General features: G+C 33.3%; 1 pseudogene; it reads right to left on the bottom strand.

Moving 5' to 3' along the window:
* LOC129072811 (non-POU domain-containing octamer-binding protein-like) overlaps positions 1-18,498 on the bottom strand; it is a 112,383-nt pseudogene that overhangs the window by 77,730 nt on the left and 16,155 nt on the right.

Genomic DNA, 18,498 nt, shown 5'->3' with positions numbered 1-18,498 from the left:
TCAAAGATGTTTTTCTAAGTAAATGTCAAACTTCTATATAAAGAAGCTTATTTCTAAAGTGCAAATAATGTCAAGATTAAATAGACAATCTTTACAGTATAAAGAAGTAACTGTCCTCAATATCTTCATGTCATATGTTTCTCTTTCATAAATTTTGACTTTTCTTTTTTCTTGTCCATTTGTTTTCTTCTCTGTATGAAGTATCTGACTGCCTCTATTTGTAGTTTGTTCTCCTTTATAAACTTAATATGCTTACAGCTATCTCAACTTCCTTCATACATTAACTCTATTATTAACAACCTCAGTGTCTTGACTTTTTTTATTTATATGAGAAAATTTGATTACTCTACCTTAGTTTCTCATTGCATTAATCAACATCAATTTCTCACAGGCCCTTGGACCCCCAGTGGGCCATATATCACACAATCTAGAGTAAGGTGTCCTACCCAGCCATGAGGTCTGTCTGGAAAAAGTCTAGACACTGTTAATATAACAAGAATGGTTTGCCAGACATTGATGTAACCTGGCAGCCAAGGAGAATGGACTGGAATGTGCATGTATAAATAATGATGACTTCACTGCACTGGTCAGGGGGGGCAGTAGACACCACTGGTGAGTATGTGTACTTTGTGGCATCACATTCAAAATGACTGAGGAAGTAAAGCAACAAATATGCATCAAATTTTGCATTAAGCTTTAACATTCCTCTGCAGAAATTATTTGTATGATTCAGAAGGCCACAGCTATGGGGATCACAACAACATGCCCACTCATGTATCACATTTCATGCAGAGATTTTGGCAAAACATCAAATCACCCAGGTGACTCAGCCCCCTCTACAGCCCAGATTTGGCACCCTGTGACTTTTGGCTTTTCCAAAAACTAAAATCACTTTTGAAAGGGAAAAGATTTCAGACCAATGATGAGATTCAGGTAAATATGACAGGGCACCTGATGGCAATTAGAACTGTGTGAGGTCCCAATGTGCCAACTTTGAAGGGGATGAGGTGCCATTGTCCTATGTACAATGTTTTTTGTATCTTGTATCTGCTTAAGTAAATGTCTCTTTTTCATATAACATGGCTGGATGCCTTCTGGACAGAGTGTACCAGGAATACACTAGTCTAGTCTATTCGGCTTATACTCAGATCAATGTGTCATTAGAAGATGTAAGTAGAATCATGATTATCATAAATAACTTTTTTTATATAATAGTAATTATTTCTTTTTCAGTTATTTTTAATAATAAACACTGTAACTAGCATTCAAAATACTAGTATTAAATATTATAACAGCATTAGTTTATATTCAAGGTTTTGTTCTCTTCTGTCTTAAAATTTTGGGAAAAGTTATTAAACTGTGGCTACCTCTATCATCCTAATCTGATGATAGTACAAATCAGAAAAAGGACACATGATTCAATAATTTAAGAAGGGAAGAAAATTAGGATTAGCTGAGTCAGATATAATACCTCTTTTGCCAAATTTGGTCTGTTCATATTCTCAGATCTATTTGTTAAATATGGTAAGTCAGGTAAACAAATTTTGGTGTCAATTAGACAATTGGTCACAAGATCAAATGTCTTACACCAGAGCTCAGAACTCTGGAAGTCTGCCAACTTCCAGGAATAGTTGTGAGTTCTGTGCACCTTTTACTAGCAAGAAACTGAGGTAAGGAATATAAATCAGTCAATTATTTAAAAACAGATAAAAATGTATTTCACAGAACTGGACATGAACTTTCTCCAAAACTAGTTTGACACAGTATTTATTTACTTTTACCACTATGTTCTGATTTGTTTCACATAACATACAATTCATTCATTTAAAGTGTAAAATTCAATGGTTTTTAGTACATTTAGCAATTGATGCAACTATAACCAGTTGATTTTAAAGTTTTCATAACCTCAGAAATAAACCCAGACCCTGTAGCTGTTAACCCTTATTCCTATACCCCCGGGTACCCTTAAGCAATCACTGTTCATATACATATACTGTATCTACCCTATATAATATATATATATATTTACTATATATTACATATATAGGTAGATATAAATGAAATCATATAGATATATGGTCTTTTGTGACTGGTTTCTTTCACTTTGCACATTTTATTTTCAATGTTCATTTATGTTTTACTATGCATCAGTATTATTTTCCTTTTAATAGCTAAATAACATTACATTGCGGGGAATATTTTATTTAGACATTTACAAATTTATAGGAATTTAGGTCATTTTCACCTACAGGCAATTGTGAATAATGCTGCTACTTAAAGTTGCATGCAAAATATTTTTATTTCCTTTTGTTTGTGTTTTTATCTGCCCAACTGGTTTCTGAGGCAACTGGCAGCTGTGCTACACTAGACTTCTACCAACAAAGTTATTATGATTCTGATTTCTCCATATCCTTGGAACAATGTTAATATCTATTTTTTACTGTTACTATGTATCTGAATGAGAGATGGTATCTTACTGAGGTTTTTGATTTGCAGTTCCTGATGATTAATGATGTTAAGCATCTTTTCATGTGCTTATAGGATATTTGATTATTTTATTTAATTTTAAAGAGTTTTAAAAATTGCTATTCTATTACAGTTGTCCCAATTTTCTACCTTTCCCCTCCTCCACCGATCCCATTCCTTGCTCCCGCAGTCAGTCCCCACACTGTTGTCCATGTCCGTGGGTCATTCATACATGTTCTTTGACTAGTGCCTTCCACTTCTTTCCACCAATATCCCCCTCCTCTACTTGTGATGAGAACTCTTAGTATTTACCTTTTTAACAACTTTCTATAGTCATCATGTCACATATTACATCCCTAGTATTTATTTTCATTATAACTGGAAATTTGTACCTTTTGACTACCTTTCTCCAATTCCCTCACTATACCTCTGGTAACCACAAGTTTGGATTTTTTCCATGACTTTTGTTTTGTTTTTTATATTTTACTTATAAGTGAGATCATATAGTATTTGTCTATGTCTTGACTTCTTGCTCTTAGCATTATGCCCTTAAGCTCCATCCATGTTGTAACAAATGGTAGGATTTCCTCAATATTTTATGGATAAATAATATTCATATATATCACAACTTCTTTACTGATGGAGACTTACATTGTTTCCATGTTTGGGCTATTATAAATAATGCTGTTATGAATACAGGGGTACTGATTTTTTTCAAGTTATGTTTCTGTTTCCTTTAGATATATTCCCAGGTGTGGAATGCTGAATCATATGGTAGTTCTACTTTTAATTTTCGAGGATCTTCCATATTGTTTTCCATAGTGATTGTAGCAATTTATAATCCCACCAAATGTGCATGCACAAACATTCCCTTTTATTTACATCTATACCAGTATTTCTAATCTCTTGTCTTTTGGATGATAGTTATTCTAACAAGCATTAGGTGATATGTCATTGTAGTTTTGATTTGCATTGCCCTGGTAATTAGTGACGTTAAGCATGTTTTCATGTACCTAATGGCCTTTCGTGTATCTTCTTTGGTGGTGTGTCTATTTGGGTCCTTTGCCCATTTTTTAAATTGGGCTATTTATTGTTCTGCTGTTGAGTTGTATATGTATTTTACATATTTTGAATATTAACCCTTTATCAATTATATGGTTAGTAAATATTTCTTCCCATTCCATAGGATGTCTTTTCACTTTGTTAATGGTTTCTATTGTTGTGGAGAAGATTTTTATCTTGATATAGTCCCACTTGTTAATTTTTAATTTTATTGCTCATGCTTTAGGTGTCATCTCCAAAAAATAATTACCAAGACACATATCAAATAGGTTTGTTTATTCCTATATTTTCTTCTAGGATTTTCATGCTTTCTGGTCTTACATTTAAGTCTTTAGTCCACTTTGACTTAGTTTTTATGAGTGTTATAAGACATGGGACCAGTTTTATTTTGTCACAGCTGAATGTCCAATTTTCCCAGCATCATTTATTGAAGAGACTGACTTTCTCTGTTGTGTACTCTTGGATCCTTTGTCAGATATTAATTGACAGTATATCCTTGGGTTTATTTCTAGCTCTTGATTCTGTTCCATTGTTCTGTTTGTCTGTTTTTATGCCAGGATCTTACTGTTTCATGATTAGCTTTACAATATAGCTTTAAATCAGGAAGTGTAATACCTCCTGCTTTGTTCTGTCTCAGAATTTCTTTGGCTATTCAAGGACTTCTGTATTTTCCTATAAACTTTAAGAATGTCTTTCCTACTTCTGCAAAAAAAATACCATTGGAATATTGATAGGGATTACATTGAATTTAAGATGGCTACTGGTAGTATTGACAATATAACAATACTAATTCTTCCAACCTATGAATACAAGATACATTTCCATTTATTTGTATCTGCTTTGATTTCTTTCATCAATGTCTTACAGTTTTTAGGGTAGAGATCTTTTGCCTGCTTAGTTAAATTTATACCTAAATTTTATTATTTTTTTAAATTTAATAAATTTTTATTACTTTTGATGCTACTATAAATGGGATTGATTTATTTATTTATTTTCCAGAAAACATGTTGTTAATATATAGAAACACTACTAATTTTTATGTTAATTTTGTATCTGCATCTTTACTGAATTAATTTATTAGAGCTAACATTTTTATGGTTGAGTTTTTAAGATTTTCTATATATAAAATCATGTCATCTACAAATTGAGAAGAGTTGACTTCTTTTCCCACCCTGATACCCTTACTTTTTCTTGCCTGATAAGTCTAGTTAGGGCTTCTATCACTATGCTACTTAGGAATGGAGAGTGAACATCCTTGTCTTGTTCCTAATGTTAAAGGAAAATCTTTGACATTTCACCATTTACTGTGATGTTATCTGTGAGCTTGGAATATATGGCCTTTATTACATTGAGACATGTCTCTTCTATGCTTAATTAGTTAAGTATTTTTATCAAAAATAAATGCTGAATTTTGCAAATTCATTTTCTGCATCTATCAAGATGATCATATGATTTTTTTTTTCATTCCATCAATGTGGTTCTTTTCTTTCATTCCATCAACTGATTATTTTGTATATGTTGAACCATCCTTCCATCCCAGATTGTTCATGGGGAATGATATTTTAATATGCTGCTGAATTTGGTTTGCTAATATTTTATCAAGAAATTTTGCATCTATATTTATCAGGAATATTGGCCTATAGTTTTGGCATGAGGTAATTCTGGCCTCTTAACAGAAGTTTGGGCGTATTCCTTCCTCTTTGATTTTTGGATCAGTTTAAGAAGAATTGTTGTTAATTCTTCTTTAAATGTTGGGTAAAATTCATCAGTGAAGCCATCTGGTCCTGGGCTTTTCTTCACTGAGAGATTTTTTACAATTACTAATTCAATATCCTTAGTATAATTGTTTTATAAAAATTTTCTATCTTTTTGATTCAGTCATGGTAACTTGATGTTTATAAGAATTCTTCCATTTCTTCTAGATTGTTTCCTGGCATATAGTTGTTCCTCGTAGTCTCTTATGATTCTTTGGCTTTGTATGGGGTTTGTTGTAACGTCTCCTTTATTATTTATAATTCTGTCAATTTGGGTTCTTCCTCTTTTTTTTTTTTACTTTGGTTAGTCCAAGTGTGTTTATCTTTTCAAAGAACCAACTTTTAAAACCACTCAATGTAGTTAAAATGTCTTTATGTGTATATGTGTACATCTGCATTTTAATTGTTCTTATACTATATATTTTAAAGGTATAAATGCCCAGTGTTGTTTAAGAAATTTGAAATGCTTTTAACCAAGATCAGTATATACTTTATGTATTTTACCAAGAAAAATGTGATAGAATCAATTCCCTTTCAAAAATTTTGAGGTGAATACTTTCCTTATTGACTCATAGATGACACAAATTATAGCCCTGGCTGGTATAGCTCAGTGGATTGAGCACCAGCCTGCAAACCAAAATGTCACTGGTACAATTCCTGGTCAGGGCACATGCCTGGGTTGTGGGCCAGCTCCCCATTTGGGGGTGCATGGGAGGTGGCCGATCGATGTTTCTCTCTCTCTCTTTCTCCTTCCCGTCCCCTCTCTCTAAAAATAAATAAAATCTTTAAAAAAAGACACAAATTATAATAAAAATCAGTTAACTAAGAGTTGATAATGATGTAGATTCCCCCAATTGTTTAACCAGTAAGGGAAAGTGGTGGGGGGGGTAGGCAGAGACAAATGTATTTGAAAAAATAAATTAAAATAAAATTTAAAAAAATAAAGAAATTCAAATTAATGTACAGTACTTTAGAAAGCTCTTGAAATAATTGCCATATCTATTAAAAATTATCTCCCAAGTATCTTAAATAGTGGAATTTATATTTAATAATCTTTTCTAATAACAGGGCAAAGCATAACTTCTAATAATATGACTCAATGCTATGATCTTAGGGCCTACAGTACATGTTTAAGTTTCATTGGCTCTCACACAATAGAAGATCATTCTCATTTTTCCTGATTTATAAAAATTATTACTGTTTTATAAATTCCAAGTATAGGAAAATATATTAAAGAGCATGAAAGCCTTCCACTGAGTATCATATATCTATCACAAATTTAAATAACATATAAGTCAATAAAATGTCAAGATTACTCCATACTTAGCTCCTTTTTTATTTCTGAGTTTGTATCAGAAATCACTACATAACTTTTCTGAATATACCACACTATGTGTTCTACTGGCAGATAAAATTATTAGAATGATTAACATAAATTCAACAATGAATTTGATTCTTTCTTCAATACAAACTAAAGTTGGCTTATTTTTAAATTAGTGAATAATTTTCACTATCATTTTAGTTGTTGCTACTTTGTATAAAATATAAAGAAGCTATTACATTTTGATAAATATAATTCATTTTATGTTATAGCTTTATATTTACATCATGCAAAATTGAAGGTAAACTATGAGGAAATGTTATTAAATAGTATAATAGCAGTTGATATTATAAGATGTACATATGTAAATAATCAAAATGAGCATTTCTATGTCAAAAATGTCAGATATATCTAAATACATATTTAGTAAAATATTCAAAATCTCAAAATTTTATGTTAAGGACATTTTCTTTCCTTTTACAACTCAGGCTGTTTCCACGGAAACAGCAGCTGGCACACAGAAGCAGAATGTTTATAACTTTGATATTTCAACTGTGCTTGTCAGGTAGAAGACGGAAATGTCATTTTTCAAAAAAAGCATCTGCAGCTCTTGGGCTCCAACAGGTTCACAGAATATAATACTTTACCTCCTGAAAAAGTTTCAGTTCATAATGTTTCTGTATAAATCATAACTATGCCTGCTTTTAAAAGAGGTTTAATTATTCTAGGTCTATTTTAGAGAATGACTTTTTAAATGTAGTATCTAATTTGAGGTACCTTAGATTTATAACAGCTTACAGGGCTCTCAGAGTCACAATAAGGATAATTACGATGATAATTTGCCCTAGGTCAACACTTACTGGAAGCAGATTTCATCCAGAGTCATTTTTGTTCTGACACAGCTTCTCTATTTCAGGAATTGATTTCTCTTTGGCTGAAAATTCATGATTCTACAAGGCTTCCTTCTCAGTGGCAGATCACACCTGGGTAGTGGGCTGGTATCTCTACAACCCTGCATCCTTTTTATCCTCCCCACCTCAACTAACCAACAAATATCAAAACCTCCTGTCTTTTTGATATCAATAATCTGTGGTGCTTGACATATTTCTGCCAAAAATAAGCTATAAAGTGCTAAATAATCTGCTGGGTCAAAAACTCAGTGAAGTACTTGTTAAGATGGTCCTCATCATTTCCTCCCATCAATGTATTTAGAAAGTTTGCCAGTGCCTACACATTGTCATGATTAGACATCAATGGAAGCCATAGCCAAGGCTGACACTTGCGAGGGCAGCACGAAAGAATTAGAGATCACTAGGAGCAAAGGTGTGTTATTGGAGACCAAGGCAGAGATCACCTACACCCTCACGTTTCCAATTACTATATATGAATATGAAAGTTGGACAGTGAAGAAGGTTGATAGAAAAAAAATTGATTTATTTGGCACATGGTGTTGAAGAGAGCTCTACAGATACCCTGGACCCCCAGAAAGACAAACCAGTGAGTCATAGAGCAAATTAAGCCTGAGACATTGCTGGAGGCAAAAATAACAAAATGGAAGATGTCCTACTTTGAGCACATCATGATATGGCAGAGTTCTTTGGAAAAAACAATAATGCTGGGGGCTGGGGGGCAAACAGAAGGCAGCAGGAAGAGTGGAAGACCAAACCTGAGATGGATTGATTCCATAAGAGAAGCCACAGGCATGATTCTCCAGGAGCTGAGCAGAGCTGCTGAGGATGGGACATTGTGTACCTCACCCATTTATAGGTAACCAGGAGCTGGAGCCAACTCAATGTCATGTAAAACACACAAATATTGTCAATGGCAAAAAAATTAAATAAATTTAAACAGAGATGACCTGTGATCAAGAAGTTTTTCAAATTAAAGTTTTAAGATTGAATTTTCAATTCAAAAAATATAGTATTTAAAGGAAAATAAAATAATATTATCCTTAAAATATTACATTCTCAACTATATATAAATGACTCAAACAAGATGAACTAGAGTTCATAGATTAGGGTAGCACTTCAGGACTTAGAAAGGCACTCAGAGCCTGTAAACTTATTATAAAGAAAAGAGCCTAGTCAGCTGACCATAGTAAGCTTTGGGTGTTTTTAATGAGAATTTACTTGCTAAGGGCAAGTGATCAATCTTTACTAATTTATGGGAACTTACTGAGCAACTGTTGCATGCAAGACATTATCAGGCTGTTAAAAAAACAGAAAATAATTAAAGAGAAAGCAGCACTGATTGATAATGGTTCCAGAGGTCTACATATGAATCTGAGCCATGTAGGTTAGTTGGTTAGAAGATCACCCTGATATGCCAAAGTTGAGGGTTCAGTTCCTGGTCAGAGCACATACAAAAATCAACCAATGAGCATAAATAAATGGAACAACAAATAAATATTTCTATTTCTCTCTCCCCGCTCTCCATCCCTCTTTGTATAAAATCAATAAACATAAAAAAATAGTGTGACCAAAGTTATGATGGTTCTCAAATCACAAATTCTGTGTTGGCTTTAAACTGCTGAGTTTTATGTTGAAGGAAAAAAAAAAGACAAGTGGACTTATGCACGGATGTTCTGTGGATTAAAAAATTAAAACACATGTAAAACAAGTGAAATAATCACAAAAATTAAAAATGCGTGCACACTATGACCAAGTAATCCCAATTTTGGAATTTATATCAAAAAGAAATATTACAGCACAACATCTGTTTTCAGTGGTGAAAAAAAGGAATAATGGAATAATGGATTGTTGGGGATTTGTATCTAAATAATGCTGTTTTTGTCTTCTCAAAATATATAGTTAAATAAAATAATTAATTATCACTGTTTCTACCCAACTAAGATTTTCTTCATCACATTTTGTTAAGTGATCTTAAAACGCTGCAAATGCATGCATATAGTATATACTTATTATTAGGAAGATAAAATCATAACAAATATGTGTGCATCCATAAATATGTATACCTATGTAAAGTCATGGAAAATACTAAAATTAATATACCAGGTTGTTAAATTTGGCTAATTAGAGAGAGATAAGATTAAAAGAACAGAGGAGCAGATGATTGGTGTGTATTTTTTCTCTCATTCTTATAATAAACATTACTTTTAGCTAAAAGTACAAAGAAATAAATTAAGTACAACGTCTGTCCAGAAGGTATCCAGCAGGCAATATGAAAAATAGATGCATTTATTGAAGAAGATACAAGAAACATTGTACATAGGACAATGATGCCTCAGTCCCCTTCAAAGTAGACAACTTGAGACCTCACACAGCTCTCCCAGCATCTCTTCCACTTTTTCAAACACTCTGCAAAATCCTTTGTTGTAATCACTATCAGCTGCCCTGTCATATTTTCATGAAACTCATGGATGGTTTGAAATCTCTTCCCTTTCAAAGGTGATTTTAGTTTTGGGAAAAGACAGACATCACAGGGCACTAGATTTGGTTCATTGGTGGTGGTTTGAACCAAGTATTAGCAACTGCTGCGTGATATTCCTTCTGCTCTGGTAACAGAAGCCATGGAATGAGTTTTGCCATGACAGGTTTCATGCCAGGATCCTGCATCGAAATTTTGGACACAGTAGTTGTCAGAACCACCAGGTCAGCTTGTAGTCCTCATACTGTTAGTCACCAGTATCTGTTGATTACAGCCCATACACCTTCAACATTCTCAGGTGTTCTGCTTGCTCCAGGTCTTCCAAAACATGGACCACTTTCAACAGATTCTTGGCCATCTTTGAGGTGTTTGTGCTACACTTTTATTTGTGGTGAACTCATTGCTTCACCCCCAAAAGCCTTCTGAAACACCTGAATAGTTTCCGCAGAGGAATGTTCAAGCTTAATGCAAAGTTTAATGCAGATTAATTGCTCTACTCAGTCATTTTGAATGCAACAGCCACACAGTACACACGCTCAATCAACAGTGTCTACCATCCCCACTGACAAGTACAGTGAAGTTGTCATTGTGTATGTGCATCCCAGTCCACTCTCCTTGGCTGCCAGGTTACATCAATGTCGGGTAAACCATTTTCATTATATTAACAATGTTTGGACTTTTTCCAGATAGACCTCATATAAGACAAAAGGAAGCATGACTTACTGTTTTCATTCCATGAATATCACAAGCAAAATGATGTACTAAATTAAAATATTTAAAATATCCAACTTAGTCCATCTATTCACTCATTAGGTAGGTAAAAAATTTATTGTGCTTCACCAAAGAGGACATACAGATGTCCAATAGATATATGATGTTCAACATCACTAATCATCAGATAAATGCAAATTAAAGCCACAATGAAATAGCACCTCACACCTGTCAGAATGGCTGTCATCAGTAAATCAACAAGCATCAAGTGCTGGGGAGGATGTGGAGATAAGGGAACCCTTTTGCACTGTTGGTGGGAATCCAGACTGGTACCACTGTGGAAAGCAGTAAAGAGATACCTCAAAAAATTAGAAATGGATCTGCCTTTGACTCAGTGATCCCAATTCTGGGATCCAAGGAAACCCAAAAGACTAATTTGAAAAAATGTAAGCACCCCTAACACCACTGCAGCATCATTTACTATCGCCAAGATATGGAAGCAGCCCAAGTGTACATCGGCAGGTGAGTGGATAAAACTACTATGGAACATTTACACAACGGAGCACTACTCAACTGTAATGGATGGATTAACCTGGAGAACATTATGCTAAGTGAAATAAGCCAGTCGGAGAAAGGTAAATACCATATGATTCCACTCTTATGGGGAATCTAATGAACAAACGGAACTAACAAGCAAAATGGAGACAGACTCAGAGAGAGCAGCATGTCAGCTAAGGAAGGGTGGAGGTTATGGGGTGGAGGGATAGAGCGAAAAAGAAAAAGGACTCATGTGCATGAACAGCGTGGTGATTGCAGAGGGAGAAGGATGTATAAGGTGGTTATATGGTAACGGAAGAAATAAAATAAAAATAATTTAAAAAATGATGACAATGAGCAGGACCTGCCTCATAAGGTGGTTATGATGCATGAGAAATATAACATCTGGCATACAAAAAAAGTGTTAGGTACTATTGAGGTGCACAAGAAACATCAGGAACAGACCAGATAAAGATCTCTGTCTTAGTGTACCTTCTATTCTAGAGGGGGAAAAGAGACCACACACACACAAAAAAGAACATAACGACATGTAAATTATACAATATTTTAGAAGAGGACAATTGTTATGAACAGAGTAAAACGGGGAAAAGAGATCAAAAGTTTTATGGTTTTACTGTGACTGGTCAGGTTTAGGCCTCGCTGGAAGTAACAATTGAGCAAGGACTTGAAGGTAGTGAAGGCGTGAGCTTTGTGACATAGGAGAAAAAGGTGTCAGGCTAAGGAAAGAACGAGTACTTTTCTCACTAAGAAAGCAAAAGTGAAAAAATAATTAAATAATGATTTTACTCATTGTTCCCTTTACTCATTGTTCAACTTTCCTTGTGAACTAAATCCTTTATTTGAATGTCAGGGCACCCATAACAATACTATATAATTATAATGAAATATAGCACTGTCTCATAGTTTAATTCATTTGATTTTTACAATGGTAGTTTTGTGTAATTCACATTTTTGTGCATGATTTCTATGAAGCACATTAAAAAACAGAATCTTGTGTATATGAAGATAAAAAAGCAGTCCCTACTCTGGAACTTGATATATAATGGAGAGGAAAGACATATACACAATTTCTCCAACATCATTGGGGGCAAATAAAATGGTCCTCAGTTGACATTGAGGAAATAAGTTTAAAGAGAGAAAAACAACAACAAAGTCGATGGAGCGCTCTAGTCCCTTCATGCACTGTCTCTTAAAGACAGGTTAAAATATTATAGTCTCGTTGTTAATGATAATGGATACCAAGAATATCAGAAGAAATGTAAAATAGCAGTGATGTTGGATATTTGAGAAATTTTTCCGTACAATTTTAAAATGTATTGTTTGAAAACAGACAACATAAACTAGAAAATAAAAGTTATGTATCATTAAAGATATCAAGTTTCAGTAAAAAAATCTGTTTCACTTATCCACTATATTGATATAGTTATTATTAATATCAATTAACATCATTCTTTATTGCTCTATTCATATATATATATATCAGTTTATGTGAATACCTGAACTCTTTTAAAATTCTAATTTAGTGTTCATACATTTATTTTTTCTGAGGGAGATAAAAGGAGGAACAGAGAACATATTTAATAATATTTACAGCCCCCTTATCAACTGTTAACTTAAAATACTATTCAAGATTCATTTATGTTCTAAAGTATATTTCTGTCATTCCTGATAAATATAATAAATTTAATGGCACTCATTTAATAATTCTGTACTGGGCTTATTAGTTTACAAGTGACATAATAGATTTCAAGGGTTTGACAGACTTATGGAATTTATGAACTAGAATACTCTTTAGATGTAATTTAGTCTAAGTACTAGCCCACACAGATCATTCCATGTGTAATTTCTGTCACAAGATGATTCAGTTTCTCTTTGAACTCTTTCAATGTCAGGGAGCTCACTTACTTGAATAATAAATTTTTCAACTTGGGAATACTCTGATTGTTTGAAATATCTTCTGTGATGTTGAGGTCTGATGGATCTTCCAGAACATATTTGTACTTATTACAAAAAAAAATTACATAAATTTCCAGCTGCTAGAGCTATGTAGTAAAAGTTTTATTTTTTATAAAAACATATTAAATTATAAGGCAATTTACAATCTTCACAATTTATATTAATTATTTTCACACTTTATAATAGCAACTTTCAACTTTTTTCATCTCATGGCATACAAACTAATCATTAAAATCATGTGGCACACCAGAAAATATATTTTTTGCCCATCTGACAAAAAATAGGTATAATTTTGATTCACTTGATGGGAAAAGAGGTCAGTGTTCCTGACTAATCAGTCAGGTATCACATGTTTTCAAAGTCCTTGTGGCACACCAGTGTGCCGTGGCAAACAGTTTGAAAATTGCTGTGTTATAATAATTATTTATATGAGAGTACTCAGGTTCATTCTACTCATTTTAATCAGGGAATAAAGACTTATTAAGGTTAATAAAAATGTTATTTTATGTTTTCCAATTGTTTTATAAATAAAGATGTGTGTATTTTTACCCAGTATCACAACTAGACCATAAGGCATCTTGAGAAAAAGACAGTCTTATTTTGCTTTCCACACCTACATAATGACACATTGGCTAATATACAGTAGGTATTTATTTCATTTTTTTAAAAAAGACTTTTTAAAAGATATCAGCAATATATAGAATTAAACCCTATATCCAGCTGTGGTCTATCCAGATAAAAATAAACTATAACTTCTGCCCTAACTAGTGTTGGCTCAGCTGGTTAAGTATCATCCCACAAAGCATAAGGTCACTAGATCAATTCCTGGTCAGGGCACATGCCTGGGTTGCAGGTTAGGTTCCTTGACAGGATGAGTACGAGAGGCAGGTGATCAATGTTTCTCTCTTACATCAATGTTTCTCTCCAATTCTTTCTCCCTCCCTTACCCTCTCTCTCAAAATGAAATAGAATCTTTAAATAAAGAAAATTATAATAAAGAAAGAAAGAAACCATAACTCCCTCGATTGAATCTTAGTTATCTATTTTCTAAACTTAAAATATTATTCCCCACATGAATATGTCTTTAAACATAGTGTCATGTTGAGAGTTTATATTATTTTCATATGAAATCAGTTAAATCAATTAAATATGGCCTCCTCTATTCAATAGGTTGAGACTGTTTTCATATAAAAATAATATTAATTTAATAAAGTTAAAGAAAACATAAATATAAGCTGATTTCCTGCAAGAATTTTTAATGTATTTATTTTCTACAATTCTAATCACACACCAGTGCACAATGATAAATGTTTAATGGAAATTTAACTTATTCATTTTATGTGTCTAATGGTTGGTTTTGGCTCATTTCACAAAATGTTTCAAAAAGAATTTTGAATACAGAGGCAGGGAATTTGGCACAGCATTAATTACGCTGGATACAAAGTTGAAAAACTTAAATTTTTATTTAGTTCCAGTTCTGTTCCTTAAACAGAATGACATTTTAGGCAATACAAAATATTCTAAATTACCAGGATATTCATTTATGAACAGGGAAAAAAATAGTATCTTATTGAGTGGCTGTGGTGCTACACAGGGATTTTTGAGGATGTAGATATTAGTGTGCAAATAATGGCTGCTCAAAAGAATCAATACATTTATTTTCAACATTGTTTAGATTGTTTGTTTTATCTTTTTAATGTCAAATAAGGGATTTACAGTTTTTCCTACTTTCTACAACTTTCTAATATTTTCTCCCTTAATCTCTTTGTTTTTCTTCCTGGCCTTTTTACATTCATCATAATAGTTTCATATGAAAACTAATTTGTTTTTAGTACAAGATATTGTAGTACATTTGAACATGATACTACTTTCTTTAAATCATCTATGTATATTTTCACTTTGCTCATCCATTAAGAAACTTAATTTGCCTTTTGTAAGGTAAATTTAATACTCAATAATTTAAAATGGCTTTCCATTCAAAAGAAGAACAAATGTGTAGAAACTATATTTTTGTCGATCTAATACTTATTAACATTAAATCGTTGGGAAAGCAGTGAGTCTTTATCTATTTATTGCTTTTCTTTAAATACCTAAAACTTAACGATTTCAGTTTATTTAGAAGAATAAACTTTCTGACACTATGTTTACAAGTCTGAACTTATATCAGGTAAATATTGTATACTAATCTTCCCCTAGTTTAGTGGCTTAAAAGAATAAGATTTTATTACTTCAGAAGGCAGCACGAGGGTGAACAATTCTTTAAGTACGGCTAAATTCACTGATGTGCCCTCAGATAGCTGCTAGGTTATCTGAGATCTGCCTGTTTTAGGGGAGTCAGAGGCATTATGTTATGTCTCTAGTCCACGTAGTGTCTTTTATCGCACAAGCTGACCCAGATTTATTCATTTGTCACCAGTGGCGGGAGTCATTTCTATCATCAGTCAATGGGACATCCCAGATTACAGAGGTTGATATATAACACCTCTGTATATATAATGATATATAACATTCAACCAGTGAAGATCAATCAGTGTAATCCATGATAATAATAGTTGAAAGAAAAAAAATACTTAATAATATCAACAGATGCAGAAAAAGCACTTGAAAAAATCAAACAACATTCATGATAAAAATTTTCAGTAACTCAGGAATAAAGCAGAACTACCTCAGCTTGATAAAGAGCATGTACAAAAAACCATACATGCATACTTAATGATTAAACTCTAAGTGCTTTCCTTGTAATATCAAGAACAAGGTAAGGACATCTGCTTTCATCACTCTTACTCAACACAGTACTTAACATTTAGGCCACTGTAATTAGGCATGAATGAAATAAAGTCATATAGATTAGAATGAAAGAAATAAGACTACTCTTAGTTGTAGATTATATAATTGTGTACATATAAGACTATCCCAAGAAATATACAAAAGCATTACTCCTAAAACTAGAAAGTTTAGCAAGGTTGCATGTTGGGAACCATCCTGTCTGGTTTCAGGGACTGTAGCCTTGCCAACAGGTGAGAGGGATCCAAGGCTGGAGCTGAGCAAGGAGGCCTTGGGGAAAATAGGCCATTGAGGAGACAAAACCTGTCCCCCTGGCAGGGGCGAAGCCCCTGACTCCCTCACATCACTCTGCTTGGCCCCAGAGTTTGGTGGTTAGTCAATGATGGGTAAGACCTCTCAATGGCAGGGGCAACCTAAAACAGGCACAGTTGTAAAGGGGCCATCAGGGAAGGACTTAGGGGACATGGAGAAGGGGCAAAAGACCCTAACCCCTGGGCTTAGCCATGGCCAGAGTCCTCATTCTACCTGAAGGAAGTCTCCATATCTCTTGGCAGCTCTGCTTCACCAGCCTGACTCTGGCTTGAAACAATACTAGAGGCAGGTACAGCCCTGATCTGGATCAGGTGGTTCCCTGGACAATTAGGCTTGGAAATGCCTCAGGTCAGGGTCTGAGGCAAATCTCTGTGTTCCTTTAATTGTTATCTATGCTCTCTAAATGTTTTCTATAAATATAGCCTTTAGGCATTGATTGATAAGCTTTGCATGCATGCTCTATACCCCTGTGTATATTGTTCTCAATAAAAGCCACTTCAAGAGAAGGGTTTGGGGCGTTCTCCATGGGAGGGAATCGCTACCCAGACTCCTGACAGGCAAATTGTGTCTGGTACAGTTTATGTCTTCATCCGTGGCAGGCGGGAAGACTCTGTGCGGCAGAGCCACCTCCACAGTTGCAGGTCACAATATCAACCCAAAATTCAATTTCAATTCAATATACTCACAATACAGGTGGAAAACCAAATTTGTAAAGCAAACACATTTACAAATATTCAAAAAAACTGAAATACTTAGGTATTAACTTAAGAATATCTATGGATCTGTATGTTAAAACTTAAAGAACTCAAAGAAGACAAACAGAGAGACATGCAGTATTCATGAACTCCACATAGTAAAAATGTCAATTCTCTCCAAATTGATTTACAGAATTAATGAAATTTAATTAAAATTGCAACAGTTTTTTTTATAACACAGACAAGATAATTTAAAATTCATATGAAAAGGTAGAGGCCATAGGATAGGTGAAAATATTAAAAAAATAAAATGGAATAATCACTCTATCTGCCATTAAAGCCTTCTATTCAGTACCACAGTTAACACAATTATTAGCTAAGGGATAAATGCATAGATCAAAAAAACAGAATTAAAAGACCATAATTAAACCCATACAAATATGCCCAACTAATTTTTGCAAAGGCGTAAAAGAATCTCAGTGGAATAGGAAGGATATATATAACCTTTTCAACAAATGTCCCTAAGACAATGGGACATCCACAAACCATAGAAGAAAACATTCACTTAAGTCTTAACATATTACAAAAAATAAACTCAAAGTGGATAATGACTTAAATATAAAACAAAACTAAACTTTAAAAAATTAAGAGAAAATCATCAAGATCCACAACTACACATTGAATTTTTAGACTTGACAACAAAGAATGATTCATAAGAAAAAAATTAAATTAGACACCATCAAAATTAAAGCCTTTTGGTCTATGAAAGAATCTGATAGTGGATGGAACAACAAGTCTCAAACTGGGAAAAGTATTTACAAACCACATTATCTGTTAAGGGGCTTATATTTAGAATATATAAAGAAGTGTCCAAATTGAACTGTATAAAACATCATATTATAAGCAATAATCTCCTTGTTTTACAAAATGCCCAGTTGGATTAAAAATTAGTGATTTAAATCTGAAAAAAAGAATTGAAAACTGAATATATTTTCCTATGTGTGGGGAAGGCAGAGGTTAAAATGGCAGGTGTTTTGTTGGTTGTTCGGGGAAAGTTCTGAGTTGCCTGAGAACAGAATTGACTTAAAGACATGCTCACTGGCCAGTATAGCACTTCATGAACTGTTATTATTATTTTTTCCTAAGTACACTATATTTTGATTAATTAAAAAGTCCTAGTTTGATAAAGTTATTTCTATATTATGAACTGTGGTACATGGATTTGTGAAAAAATATTTTTAAGTAATACAAGCATCCATCTATTTAACAATATTATAAAATGCCTTGAATTGTTTAATGTGAAGGAGATCTATGAGAAGACAATTTAGTGAGCTTATTGTTTGTTTTTGTGCCTTTGGAACTCATTTGTTTTTTCAGAAGCATTTTAATATATACCAAGTACAGAGATGGAGAATATTTAGCAAAAGATCAATATATTTACTGACATATTTAGATTTTTCTATGCACAGGTGAATATTTACCACTAAATGGT

This window comes from Pteronotus mesoamericanus, unplaced genomic scaffold (genome assembly GCF_021234165.1).
Source record: "Pteronotus mesoamericanus isolate MK-2021 breed Mesoamerican mustached bat unplaced genomic scaffold, CSHL_Meso_final contig_100, whole genome shotgun sequence".
Classification (NCBI taxonomy): Eukaryota; Metazoa; Chordata; class Mammalia; order Chiroptera; family Mormoopidae; genus Pteronotus; species Pteronotus mesoamericanus.
The sequence above is the reverse complement of the archived record's forward strand: the minus strand, read 5'-3'. Positions and strand labels throughout refer to the sequence as shown.